The following is a 14218-nucleotide window of genomic DNA, read 5'->3' on the forward strand; positions in this document are numbered from 1 at the left end:
TATAACATAATTCGTTAATTATTATAATCAATTTGTACACCAAATTGGTGACACAAATTTAACACATCTGTAATACTTTGTCCGTCATCATTGTTGGATGAAGAAATATTCTCTGGTATTCAGTAAATATTTTGAAAATGTAAATCTGCGTATGTAAATTACATTTGTTTACAAGATATTTGAACGCACAGCGAACAAAAACTGAGATTATCTTGTTGTTTGATTAATACAATACTGAAATCGTAATTAAGATAAATTTACACCAGTGATGATACAGTACTGTTGTTACCCTTGCAGAAAGTCGTGCATGGCATCATTAACAAGCTCAGGCTGGTCTTGTTGAACCCAGTGACTTGCGCCTGGTATTAGTTTCACGTTGATATCATGCACATACTTTTCCAAACCTTCAGTCAAAGCAATGTCCAAAGCAGTGTCTTCCTCACCCCAGATCAACAGAGTTGGTGAGGTTATAACGGCTGATTTCAACTTTGGAGTATAGCGGAGTGCAGCTCGATAGTAGTTGATCATTGCCGTTAAAGCACCTGGGTTTGTGAAATATGACAAAACATTATTAATCAATGTGGTCCTAACTGGGTAGGGATGTATTTGATTTTATAATAATGATTATGATTACAATTACTTTGAAATCACAGTGAATTTGAGCCTCAAAATGAAATATGCTAATTATGACTGGATTTTACCCAACAACATTTTTATCATAACTCATAATTGTTATAAATACAGAATTATTGGAAGTGAGCAAAATATTATAGTACTAGTAGGTGATACCACGATACTCTATGGGGATGGCAGGTGTCCTAATGATGGGCACATAAAAAATACATTTATAAACTTTTACCTTCTCGTTGGCAATTGTGCTTGAATGCTTCCAAATCATCTGCAGTGATATTATCTCTATTTCGGAGTCCCACACCACGTCCATGAAACATAGCTTTAATTCCGTTATAATCAGACATGCTCAGAACGAACTCGGGAAGATACGGAAGCTGAAAGAAGAACATGTACCTGCAGAAAAAAAGTTGAAAAATTAATATTTATTTGTTATTTGTTATCAACAGCCATTTAGCTTTCAACTACACCAGGTCAGTGCAAGTACAAAAGGTGACACAATAAAGGAACAAGAACTTCTACAAGGCAAATGCCACAGTCATAATGCTTGATATGGGTCCCATAGTATATATACAACATGTCTAAATACAGAGTTTGTTTACACAAAATTTGAATATGTTCTGCAGGATGACTGTGTCACTTTAAGGAGACTGCCAGCTTTTCACTTTGATTAGTTTCCAACTATAGTAAAATTCTAATTCAAAATTAGACCATAAGTAATGCACCATATTTACATATAACCTACTGCATCAGAAAAGCTTTGGTCACGCTACTTTGTTATTCAGTAGAAAAAAAAATGGGGAAAACAATTGGTAAGTCATTTTAGTTGGAAGAGTGGGCAGTGAATCTAAACTTTTCTAAATAGCATAACAATTTATCCACATTTTACTACAATGAATTGAATATTATTCAATCTTATATTTGGGATGATTTGAATAAAATTAAGATTGATGAATTATATGCATGAAATAATTATAGAAAATTCTTACATTATATTATAAGATAAGCGGTATAAATTTTGAATGAGTGTGATGCATTCTGGGAAATCCATGAATGCTAGCTGTTTATCATTATGTCTCCTATTTACTTACCAAGACATAAAGAACTGCTTCCGACTTGATTGTATAAGCTTCTGCATTCTTTTAGGGTGTGGACGTTCATGATAATCAGTTTATCGACCAGATCAGGATACTCCATAGCAAACTGCCAGGCGACTGCCGCCCCCCAATCGTGAGCTACCAGTACGCAGGAACTGTAGCCCAAAGCTGGGATGGCATCCCTCAGATCACCTGAGTTGTGGAACATTTAAAATAACTTTGAAATCTGAATATTTTATTCACTGATTTGGTAATCATGTTTTTTTTTATTTATTTACATTATGCTATCATCTTGGACTTCTGTATTTTTGTCCTTTTCACCAACGACAATTTTTTTGTTCTTCAACATTCAACAGCCCACCCCCAGTTTACAAATGGAAAACTCCTTATTATTATTTTAAGATTTTCTTTGAATTTGACATTTCCATATACTCCATTCCACTAATGCCTAAATATGATGCTAGTAATATCATTTATTCTTCACTTATTCCTCACTCCATGATTGTCTAGATAAATTGTAGTTACTAATTGCAGTCAGCAATTGAATTTCGCCACATGTAACTTTAAAAATGCCTAATGAATACAGACTATTGTTTCACCATGATTGCCCCCAAAAAAGAATGTCAGTTTGATCGTGATTATCTTTGTCTTATAATTACTAAACTATGTTGCTAAATGACAATGGTCCGGCTTAAATAAGTGGAATGGTGCATAAATTTGAGGCTACATAATGAGATATTATTAGCATCATATCTAGGTATTGATGGAGTGAGATATCATATGTGGAATACTGCATAAATCTGAGGCTACATAATGAGATATTACTAGCATCATATCTAGTAATTGATGGAGTGAGATATCATATGTGGAATACTGCATAAATCTGAGGCTACATAATGAGATATTACTAGCATCATATCTAGTAATTGATGGAGTGAGATATCATATGTGGAATACTGCATAAATCTGAGGCTACATAATGAGATATTACTAGCATCATATCTAGTAATTGATGGAGTGAGATATCATATGTGGAATACTGCATAAATCTGAGGCTACATAATGAGATATTACTAGCATCATATCTAGTAATTGATGGAGTGAGATATCATATGTGGAATACTGCATAAATCTGAGGCTACATAATGAGATATTACTAGCATCATATCTAGTAATTGATGGAGTGAGATATCATATGTGGAATACTGCATAAATTTGAGGCTACATAATGAGATATTACTAGCATCATATCTAGTAATTGATGGAGTGAGATATCATATGTGGAATACTGCATAAATCTGAGGCTACATAATGAGATATTACTAGCATCATATCTAGTAATTGATGGAGTGAGATATCATATGTGGAATACTGCATAAATCTGAGGCTACATAATGAGATATTACTAGCATCATATCTAGTAATTGATGGAGTGAGATATCATATGTGGAATACTGCATAAATCTGAGGCTACATAATGAGATATTACTAGCATCATATCTAGCTTTTAATGGAGTGAGGTGTTGTGAGTGGACTAGTGTATGGTCTTCTATGGCCAGAGTTCAGGGGCATAATAAATGAGAAAAATAAAATCAATGTCTTTATAAAAACAAGTCAACTGTACTTGTTTTCAGTGCTGAAACCTAACTTGTAAAATCTATGAACAGTGATACAAATTTTAGAAAACTTGAAGCCCGCAGAAAACAGGTGAAAGACAACTGGTCTCCAGGGATGCTAAGCATAGAAATACTAGCCTATGGAAATTAAACAAATTCAGCGTGCCAACAAAATTATACACAATTATTAAGAAATGTTAATGAAAATTTCTCCAATAAATTATGATTTTGTTCATTATCATCCACCCTTGAGTTATTTGTCAGCTTTGATTTGAATTTGTATGCGGATGAGTATTAATTAGATTAATAAACACCAAATATGCAAATAAGCTACTTAATAAATGCCAAATTATGCAAAGTAGCTACTTAATAAACACCAAATATACAAAGTAACTACTTAATAAACACCAAATATGCAAATTAGCTACATAATAAACACCAAATATGCAAATAAGCTACTTCATAAATGCTAAATATGCAAAGTAGCTACTTAATAAACACCAAATATACAAAGTAACTACTTAATAAACACCAAATATGCAAAGTAGCTACTTAATAAACACCAAATATGCAAAGTAGCTGATTATTAAACACCAACCTGTAAGATGATCTATAGTGTATGGTGCTATACCCGAAGGTTTGTCAGAATCTCCATATCCTTTCATATCTATGGCAACGACTCTGCAAAAAAATAAAAAAAAAAACATATTATGTAACATATATTGTACTGTGGCACATAAATTGGTCATGGTTTAAAAATCCTGCTTGATGTTGATTCTCAGCATTGAACTTGTGATTAACATGAAGATGAAGACCCCCTAGGGCTAACAGTATTTCAAAATACATTGTTGGAAAGTGTATAATGATAGTATAGCAGTTGTTGCACCATATTATTAATTAATAAGTTATTCATATATCATATTCTGGTAATTAAGGCTACCAGATTTGATATACTAAAAAATAACAACTGCAGGAGTAACCAAAAAATATTCATAAATAAACAAAAATAACAATAAAATATATAAAAAAATGTAGCCTTACTTACATCAGATTGTAATGAATACACTAACACTATACACTAACACTAATTAACACTATACCCAAAGAAAACAGTACTATCATAAAAGTAAAGTAAATATTTAAATTACAGACATTAGATATTTCTCAATGACTTCATAACATACCTATAATCATTTGAAAATTCCTTCATTTGGTATCTCCATGAATACCAGAATTCTGGGAAGCCATGGAGCAATAGCATCAGTGGTTTATTTGTATCACCATTGGCAACATAGTGGATTTTTAGCTCCTTGAAAAATAAACAGTGAATAGCTAATGAGTGGTATGCATTTAGTGAATTAATGGAACTGCATGTGTGCTTTCACTTCAAATTACATGTACTAACATTTTCAGTATTAAATCATATCTATGTTTGTTGTTAAAACATAATTTTTATTAAGTTAGGCCAGACTTTTTTATTCCTCATTTCTATAATGCAATTTTTTTAAGGAGAGCGGGAAAAAAATAAAATTAATTCTTTTTTCCCATTAGATTTGTGTGATTCTCAAAGAATTGTAAGTGAGATCATTGATCGGAGAGAAGAAAAGAAATACAATTTTATTCTATGTATAATCTTGTTTCTCATATGCGCAAGACTTCGGTACTTTGATCATGCCGATACTCCCACGAAAATGCAACTAGGATTTGTTATGCGGCGGGTGGAAAAAAAATGAAAGATAAAAATAATTATTTTTAGTAATTTTTTGCACTTACAATTCGGCCGGCGCGAGAAATTACGCTGAAATAAAATTTTATTTCATTTTCGGCTCCTGTTCATTCAGCGGGTTCGCGAAACAAGGGATAATAAAAGTCTGGTCTTATGATAAATAATTCAAACAAGCACAACTTGAAGTTTTACAGTTTATATGATTTTATAGTAAGACAATGTTTTCAAAATTATTTTAAATAAATACTGACATGGAACTCATAAAACTGCCATGCTGAGTGTATCATATATTGTTCGGCGGGCGACTGAATGTACGCAACGCCCACTTACAGCGGCGTGCGCGGGCCTAGAATCACTTCCGGGTCCAGCGATCATACTCGTATATGTTTTTACCTTTGTACGGAGGTACCACAGGGGCCTGACGATCTATTCGTCTCAATGCATGAACGTCTATGGGACCGAGCGACTATGTCCCGGTACAGGACCTTGTCCTTGCTCAAAATAATAGAAATTATGGAATTGAAACAGTTTAGTAATGTAAAGCAAGCATATGTTATTAAATTTAATCATCACGCTCCGAAACCACGAAAATCACTATTACTTGTTTCCGGCTGATCAGCTTGCACTATATATAAGACTTATATATAGTGCAAGCTGATCAGCCGGAAACAAGTAATAGTGATTTTATTAGTGATTTTCGTGATAGTAAAAGCTGTACCAGTATATTCATACTATTTGCTGTAATATATTACCACAGCGAAAATGAACGCAGTGAAGTCATGCAAGATTAGTTTACTACGTGGAAAAAGTGGGAGTGTTCCACGACTAGTTGAAACCCACTTGAACCCAAACAGATTGACGTTGGACGCTTTGGATCTCATAAAATGACGTTTTCGCCAAGAAATGGCATAATTTTGCTAAAATGGCTGAAAATCGTAAAAATGGGGGTGAACAAGATATACTTCACGTGTGGGAGAACAATTTACTCATTATGGTCCATGACAATTTCGCATGTATTGCCCGCCATCTTATGGGTAATTTTTATCAGAAAACGATTTGTTTTATGAGAACAACTTAACGGTCCAGTCTGAATCCGGTCTTTAAATGCCGCATCACACTTAAACAGGATCGCCAACGTTCATGAGTGTTTGTTAATTGCATAGTTCATCCGAATATGTTCAAATCGTTATACGGTAACTGCGGTTTCGGGCCATGTCACGAAAACAGGAGGCAAAGGCGACGCCGTATAAATGTGCACCCTCTAGTGGCACATTTAAATAACCCAAGTACCAAAATGACGCACTGACGTCATTTTAGAGAACGCATAGAACGCCTATCTGTGTTGACGATGTTCGATTCACATTTATGCGCAGTTTACAGATAGCACAACGTAGACGCATACTTCCAGTGTCTAGCATTTTCACTCGTTCAAATCAAGGAATACATTGAGAAATGGCAGGTAAGTCAGACCAACCATTAGATGATTTGTTTGATTTAAAATCTCTCAGGCTGTTAAATATTATAAACGGTGTTTTGTAGTAAAGGGATATGTAATATGCACAATGTTACCGTATTGTCGGGGAAAAGTTGGCATGTAAATAATGCTAAGATCGCATTCATTGGTATGATAATAGCCGAAGTAATGTTGTATCGTTTTGTTGCAGATCTAAAGACATCGTATAGCAGTTTGTCTGCAGAGACATCATTTACCCTCGTGGCACTGTGAGTAGGAGAATGTGTTTATATTACAGTTGACGTATTTGTCTTGTTCTAGTTTAATTTTATGCCTCCGGTGTCAGTTTCGACGCTCAATTTGCACGCCCAGATGAATTATTTTATACTGTTTTTATCGCGTATATAGAGGCATCTGTATATTGATTTTAATGTAGTATTTTCCGCCTATTACCTTATAGAGATCAAGCGACTGAAGCTGAGCTTTTTTGGAGTGCTATTATTGTTCAAAAAGCAACGAGTGACGGTCAGCTAGCATTCCTTAAAGAAGTTCAACGTTTACATGGAAATGCGCAGAGAAGTACCAACGTTGACCGTCAAATTGGTACTATAATTGATGGTTCAAAACTAGAAGATGCAGGTGATAGTTGTAACGCATTGTTTCACAACGAAACATGCGAGTTTTTGGCACCGTTTGTAAAGTCGGAAAGTCAGAATAAATTGAAAAGAGATATCACCAAAGAGGAGTCGGCTATAAGCCACGCCATTGTTGACTTATCTGTGGCTCGAGCGAAGCAGCAGTTCGCTAAAGAACACATCGACAGAAATGATGTAACAAGTTTAAGTGTTGACCTGTTCGTTAAAGATTATGTGCAAGAAGTGATCGCTGGGGGCGCATTAATATATTGTGGTCAGTATGTTGGACAAGACCGATCTAAAACTGGCATCAGTGACATCCAATCACTTTCCACGGAGAAATCAAAGCGCAGTATTTTGCAGACTGATCCATGTGATATATTAATGTGTCCAGGACAAGTTAAAAGTAAAAGTCAGTCACAAACACCGGACACATGTGCAGTCGGAAAACATCCGAGACATGCGGATCTTTGCGAGTCCCAATAACTGCTGTCGGACAGGGCGCACGATCACTGGGACATCACAGAAGAAACCACATCGGATGTCGATAATGTTGTTGAACGTTCTTACTGTTCGAGAAAAGATGAGTGTCTGCTTTCGTCTAAACCAGCACGTGGCGCGAAAGGCGCCACCACGCGAAACATCGACGAGACCTCTAATCGTAGGGAAAATAAAAAGAAATCCAGGACCAGATCATTCTTGAAATTATTTAAATGGAAGTCTAAGAAGAACTGTGGACGGGAAACACGTTGATTCGTTGGAAAAAGACGTCACTGTGCAAGTTTCTGATCGACTCGCCGATAATGACGCACAATTGAAAGAAGGAAACAAACCTGGCAGCCAAGAACAGAGTAACAAAACGACAACTAAAAAAGATAATTGGTTCAGAAGAATAAAAAGGAGGATGACGAAAACAAAATTGACGGTGCATAGAGGAAATCCCTAATGCTCAATAATTTCTGCCAAGTTCGTGGTGGACAACGGCAATCTGTAACAGATACATTATAATTAAAAGAAAATCGTACAAATGTGACATTTGAATATATACTACAATAAAATATTTGAGCTTTTAACTTACTGTCATTATTTCGAATATGAGATAGTACTAGTACGTTCATGCTTTAAAGGGCGGTAGTCGTCGCGCCACGCATGCGTCTCATATAAACAAAGATGGCGACTTGACTGTTCAACGAGTACAAAATGAGACAGAAAATCATTTAAAAATTGTTGTGTATTGATTCACATACATGCAAGTCATTAATATTTAAAGTTTTTACGGAGAAAGAAGGATGTTTTTTCAAGAAAGTGGCCATTTTGGAACATTTTCTATAGGAATCCATGTAAACACATTAATCCATGGAAAACTCGTACTAAGATTCAAAATTCTCCAATTTTTCGTGACAGCCATATGTAGCCCTCATAACATGACATACACTTTTTTTAGGATAGGTCATAGGATATGATGGACCAATAAAAGTTAAACACACATTCTTTTTTTTTCAATTTCCGAGGTCGTTTTTATGGAACAATTAGTTCGGTGACCTTTTTAATACCCCCTTGCTGGATTTCTGAGAGTGATTTTTAAACGTTTTTATATGGCAACATTATAAGATTAAGCCATATAATAAAAGCCAAGAAAAACCAGCAATAATTTTAATGGTAACCATGGTAATTCTCTTGTGTGATCTTATACTTCATTACATTGAACTGTAGCAGCACCCCCTTTGATTTATATTTTTTATGAACACACTGTAATACAAAAACAAAGACATTTTCTTAGGAAAGGTTTATTCCAACAATTAAACATGGCAACACATTTATTAAGGGGCTTACCCTTTGATTTCGGGAGTGGGTGGGTGTGTGGTTTTGTGATTTTTATCACAATATGTGAAAGTATTTTTTTTTCATTAAAATTTAGTTTGAAAAACAATTATTCTCAAATCACTCAACCCATCCCCCAAAAATTGGTGCACCCCTAAAAGCTCATAGCTTTACTTGTGTCTACTTTTGTGGCATCTTTTCTGGAGAGATTTGAGACTTTTCAACACTTTTTTTTTTAAATCACGAACAAAAGTGATGAAAAGTCAAAAATCTTGCAAGAAAAGCAACCATAATAATGAAATGGGTGCAAGTAATGCTATGAACCAACACCTACCCTGAATTGTATTTGACTCTGCACATTATCTCTGTATGTAATAATTGTCTAGTCATAACAATAAAATGGCAGCAGACTTCATCACAAAAAGTCTCTCTCAAAGAAATGCACATCATTATGCATTCAGTGTCAGTATTACATGTAACTTTATGCAATATATTGTTGGTTTAGGAAATTCCTGACATCGAAAACAATATAATTCATCTGTTCATAAAATGCAAAATGGAAGTGTTCGAAAATGTTACAAATTTCTTATTTGGAAAATATGCGTCAAGCTTACATTACGTGTGAACACACAAAAGCGATTTAGTGCGTGACAGAAATAGAATCCAGTCGCTTGATTTTTTTGGATGAATGGTTACAACAATATGGTGAATGGATATCGCAATATTGGGAATGGATATCACAATATGGTGAAAGGATATCGGAATATGGTGAATGGATATCACGTTATGGTGAATAGATATAACAATATCGTGAATGGATATAACAATATAGGGAATGGATATCGCAATATTGGGAATAGATATCACAATATTGTGAAAGGATATCGGAATATGGTGAATGGATATCACGTTATGGTGAAAGGATATAACAATATGGTGAATGGATATAAAAATATGGTGAATGGATATCGCAATATTGTGAATGGGTATCACAATTTGGTGAATGGGTATCACAATATGGTGAATGGGTATCACAATTTGGTGAATGGGTATCACAATTTGGTGAATGGGTATCACAATTTGGTGAATGGACATCGTAACATGTCAATGATCATCACAATAATACAAACTGCCGCTTAAGACAGTTATGGCTTTTAATAAACTCACACAGAGCATTTAATTGAAGTGAGCCCTCAAGCAGTTCATACCTCAAGGGGAGTAATTGAAAGAAGCTCATTGTTTAATAAACTATTTGGCCACTGATTCTTAGCTGCATATCATAGCATTTACCAAGGAGACTACTCTGCGTTTATATTTACTTAGGAGGCTCAATAGATAATTATGTAATGTGTTGATGCGATTGATGGATTAAGCAATGTATATATGTCTAAAGGTGGTGTGGGTCACGACGTCACTTCCGGTTTACTTCCTACTTTGCGTGTATAATGGCGGCCTCGAGCAGAGTGTTGTCACGAGAGCATTAAGTCCGTTTATGTGGTGCTACTGTTAAGGTAAACTTTTTCATTATCTTTTTTCGTATAATTTCTGGAAGAATATATAGCTAGCTTTCGCATACCGATGTAAAACTAGTTTAATACTTTCATAACTGTGTTTTTTTGTCGATGGCATTTTCAAAATGTAAATAGTAATTTCACGTGAATGGCAGTATTTACCAAATCACTACCGTTCGTTTAATAGCCGTTCACGAAAAAAATAACCGCTTTTCATGTTATTTTTTGACATTTCTGCTGTCTTTAGTATACTTGCTGTCCAAAAATGCGACGGCCCCCCAAGGCGTTCCTTTTTAATTTGGTGTTTAAGCTCATTCTTTGAGGCCTATCTTTGGAGGACATTACAACTTTGACCTGCACGCAAAATAAGAGATAGCTCCGACAAATTAATTATAAATGTTCATTTTTTTTATAGAATCATGTCGAGACCGCGTGAGTTTAACACGCCGACGCCTAGGCAGGTGAAAAGAAGTAAGGTGTCTGTACACCTATCTTGTAAAAAGTGACAACTTGTTGAAAACAGTCTGGTTGTTTGGATATTATATATATATAGCGGTACTACATGTGGACCTCTCTCATATTTGTTCATTTCGTGATATCTTTGATTCTCTAATTTTGATGAATATTTTTGTCATTTCTGGTAAAAAGTTGTATTTTCCATTTCTTGTTGAAAACCGCAAGTGTGATTGCTTTGATACTAATATTGGTACATCAGAGTGATATCTTCAATTATCTAATTTTGATGAATTCTTGTTGAAAACAGCAATTCTGATTGATATCTTTAATTGAAATGTGCATTGCTAACAGTGTAGCTATGTCAGTCGAGAGGCTGCTTGTTGTATTTGTGAAACATTTATACCTGCGGCCCTGGAAAATTGGGGCATATTCAAGTAAACATGTAGTTGTATTTTTTGTAAAGTCTATTTATGTATACAGGAGACATAAAACATAGTATCATTTCATTGAAAAAATTTGCACAAGTGATATTTTAATTAAATATTCATTAATCCTTTCACCACCACTCAAACAATAATCAGCAAGTTGGGTACACTTCCAGGAATATTATGAAGTGTTCAAGGTGCAACTTGCCCCTGACTCTTTAAGTTTCGTTTTGTGGGTGCAACTGAACTGCACAACCAGAAAATTTGATGTACAGTACAATTGGCAACCTGTTGTATTCATCACAAATCAGGCGAAGTATGGGGAAATTGTTTCATTTTGGCAACACATGAAACTTGCAAAACCAGGCTTTTGAATAGGACACCACTGGTTCTGTGATTAGTGCATTAACAAAATAAAATTCATAATCTAGGACTATGTTTTTTTATGAAAAGTCAACAAATATCAAGACAAACTATGTTAGCAAAATTTGTTTAATAAAAAATATAAACGCAAATTATTGCAAAAAGATTTATTTATACAATATATATAGGACAGATATGTAAGACTTTTCCCAAAGTACCTCTGCCTCCTACTGACTGCCGGTTCGTGTTATACTTATTATGGCATAAAAACCAATAATTAGCCAGGTAGTTCAAAACTTTATATTATCTACAACATCAGTTATAATTATTAGCTTTTAAAAGAGGGTGTACATATGTTGTCAATTCTCGGTCAAAATCAAAGTCTACAGACTTGAGCATCAAACAAGTTGTTCGGATCTGGTCTTAACCATACTGGTATTGTGTCGCCAGTATCAATTTTCCTATAACCCAGGAATACTCTGAAACCATGACTTTAAATAACAGTGCATGTATTGTTGGGTCCTGGTTATCATCTGATAATGTCAAATAAGAAAAGTCGCTAAATAGAGACTCTTGAGTGATTGTAATTTGAAGATACATTGCTAAGAAAACAACTCCAGGTCAGAAACTTCACCTGTGAAGTCCCACTTTCAAAAAAGTACATATTCTAAAAAAAAATCTTTATTGTCAATAAAAACCAGACAGTGTTCAAAGCAGGTTATCTTCATGTCATTTGACAATAACAATCTGTGATCTGACGTTTGTATCACTCAGTCTTCACGGTTTGGATAATTATCGTTATCTATTGTAATTTTTTTTTTTTTAGGTTCAATTTGATGATTTTGCAACATGAGATTGTCCATGTAATACTCTCATTGACTTCCAGAACTGTTACGGCAAATTCTATGAATTCCTATAATAAAAAAAAAAATCACTGTTAATTTATTCAAAGATGGGGTGTTAATTGTTGGGTTGGGAGGGCATCCATTTTCAAGGTCAATCTACAGAATTGCCCTAGCATATATGGGAGGGAAAATTTCCTTTGGTTTTGATGCTAGATGTACATTTTATAAAAATTTAATGAAGTAGGTCAACACCCCTTAATTGTGTCTAATACCCGATAGTAAATCCTGTTTTACTTTCAAGGTCTGAATGATTCACACAATGCAAATTACTGACCAAGATGTGTATTTACAATTCCTTACCTTGTTGTACATAGCAGATGGTGTATAAGCATTTATTGTTGTCACACGCAACGTAATATTACCGTAATTGGTATAGTACAGGTGTGATGGTTCAAATACCAAAATGGCAACAGTAACATAAAGACTTCCCTGGCGGCGATGATAACATACGAACACGGAGCCAACAGATGAGGTTTCAACTGGTACTGGTATTATTATACTCTGCAAACATCAAGTACAATAACTCGGTAAAACTCCAAACCTCCAATAACTAGATACTTAAACTCCAACACAATTCAACGAGATCTCCGATCTAATCTCAGTGCTGAACAACTCCCCTATATATACCCACACTGTCTATAAATAGACCATTACATCAGCATACATAATGAGCCTGGAACATACTACAAATTTCTAGAATGTTCCATTACCTCCTATTGCCTTCTACAGTGTCCTATTACCTATTCAATCAACATCTAAAAATTACACCCAGACACAGTACGGTTCTAGAATATTCTCAGTCACACGGAAGTGGTAAACAAGTCGTATGCGACATGCCTCCCCTCTCAAGAATATTATAACATATAATATTACATGACTAGCAACGACGTCAATGATACGAATACGATAACAATTTCAAACAAAACAACAATACAATATATCAAATCGAACTGAATAAAGCTCTGAGTACAAAAAAATCGAAAATCACATACAGTAGAATATAATAAAATATAAAATACAGTCATAAACGAATAACATTCTACTATACTGTTCAAAAGTTCCTCAGTCCAGGAATATCCTCAACACGATGATTATATCCTTGCAGAGTCATCGCCCATCTCATCACTCGGTCATTTGCAAACTTGGATTTATCCATGGTCGACATCAGTAACGTGGGATGGACATTGTGCTGCTCGATGACCAACACCCTGACATACAAAACACCGGACACTACTGCCCTGTCCCACATCAGTATTTCTAATGGCAGTGTCATTATCATTACGCCTCACCTGGTTCTTCGTGGATAACTGTCGATCATGTGCCACTAGGTACTGCTTTGCTATTACTGCCAACTCATCTAAATCTTTGGGTGCTCTATCTTTAAGATGAACTGCAAGATCTTTTGTACAGGCACCAATAAACTGCTCCTTCACCATCAAGTTGGTAACACCATCATATGTTGCTGCAGTGCCTGACAACTCAACCCATTTAGCAAAATAATTCTTAAGCTGCACAATTAACTGGTCAGGACTCTCAGAACTTTCAGGTTTAATTCACGGAATCGCTTCCTGTACCCATCT

General features: G+C 34.9%; 1 pseudogene; it reads right to left on the bottom strand.

The window, feature by feature from the left end:
* Positions 1-285: 285 nt before the first annotated feature.
* LOC102808022 (epoxide hydrolase 1-like) lies at positions 286-5444 on the bottom strand (annotated as a pseudogene).
* Positions 5445-14218: the final 8774 nt, after the last annotated feature.

Source organism: Saccoglossus kowalevskii, chromosome 13, assembly GCF_978046115.1.
Source record: "Saccoglossus kowalevskii chromosome 13, keSacKowa6.1, whole genome shotgun sequence".
NCBI lineage: Eukaryota > Metazoa > Hemichordata > Enteropneusta > Harrimaniidae > Saccoglossus > Saccoglossus kowalevskii.